This window comes from Mercenaria mercenaria, chromosome 8, assembly GCF_021730395.1.
Source record: "Mercenaria mercenaria strain notata chromosome 8, MADL_Memer_1, whole genome shotgun sequence".
Lineage (NCBI taxonomy): Eukaryota > Metazoa > Mollusca > Bivalvia > Venerida > Veneridae > Mercenaria > Mercenaria mercenaria.
In genome coordinates, this window is record NC_069368.1 from 68,892,810 (window position 1) to 68,894,517 (window position 1,708).

Here is a 1,708-nt window from a genome sequence, read left to right on the forward strand (position 1 = left end):
AACCGTCAGAATTTTAAATAATTTGGCACATCCAGTTTTTCCAGACCTAATAAATAAACATTTGCATTAATACCCTTTTAGATATTCTAATATATTGCGTCAAAGGTTAAAACTGGGTCTGTTTCGTTTCCGGTCCATATAACTCTGCCATCTATGAAGGGATTTTGAAATAACTTGGCATAAATGTTCACCATAATGAGATGACGTGTCACGCGCAAGACCCAAACCCCTAGCTTTTGGGTCAAGGTCACATTTGGAGGTTAAATGTTAACATGATCTGTTTCACGTCCGGCTCATAACTCTGCCATCCATAAAGGGATTTTGAAATTCCTTGGCATAAATGCTCGTGGGCATTCTTGCCGTCCTGTTTTAATTGTATGCTTGCCTTCGTATTATAATTATATATGCTTGTTTTATTCCAAATCTGAGACGGTCATGCTAATCTGTTCTCCTCAAACCTGGTTTGAAGGGATACACGCTCTTACCATCTTTTTAGTTTACACATTTGTGTCTTTTCCCCTTTTCAGTTTCTTAACCTTCTTTTTTAATTAATTTTTAGGCCCCTGGTCATGATAAGAATAATCCACTCAGTTTTTGTTTTTGCTTTGCTTTGTATAATACTATGCTTTGCTTCGTATTTGTGTGTTGTATATGCTTTACATTTGTGCTTTTTGCAGCTCTTTTTATTTGTTCATTTAATTGATCTAATATATGTATTAGCAGTCGGCTATAAAAGCTTTCCACGAGCTTATGTTTCTTGTTGTGTTGCCTTGCCGACTTTAAATAAAATTTACTGTATTGTATTGTAGTAAAGAGCAGGTATATAAAAGCCTTTGCATACAAAACCCTGCTGTAATATGCGGCATCCACTTACACAGATTACAAATATAAAATAAAAATGGTTCAACGCTGTGTAGTTCGGGAGGTCACAAAAGATTCTCCGGCCCTCTTTACAGTATTACAGCCGTGCAGAAAAGACTGAGTTGGCGCTCCCTCGAGTACAGAAAACAAGACCGCTGTTTGTTATTGTTTTACAAAACCAAAGAATTATAAAATTATTTTTATAACTCTTTGACAAAACCTATCATCAGCTAGTTGCTATCAGTTTTCAAACTTGCATTAAAAAGCTACTACAAACACAATTAACCAGGCAAATACATCCACTTAAAGCTTCGAACAAGTACAAGTCACATCTGATTAACATAATTTCTTCTTCTATGGATATAACCTGCATGACCATAGTACATGTACGCTATATATAGAATAGAATAGAATCTGTAAGACCGTCCTGAATTTTCACTTGTGACTACATCATTCCTGATTGCATCTGGTCTTCACTCGATGAAAGGTATTTCAATCTTACACTGAAACAAAGCATTTTTTTCTACCGGCATATTTTCAGACAAAAATCTAAGCGGATGACAACGAAGTCCCTGTAATTCGGGTGTACTTTGGGACAAGTTTTTTTTCAAAAGGTTGCCTCCCCTAAAAAGCACCTGCCTGAGGAATGTTACATTTCTGCCTAGGTAGGCAAGGTTCAGAGAATCATTTGTTACAAATATTATTTTATACTCATATTAGACTTCTATTTCAGTTGAATATTAATTTATTTTGAAAATCTTCTTGTTGCTTCCTATTTTAGATAACAATCACTTCGACAGTGATGTAATATGGAATGTTCCATTTTTGACCCCTACCACCAATTACT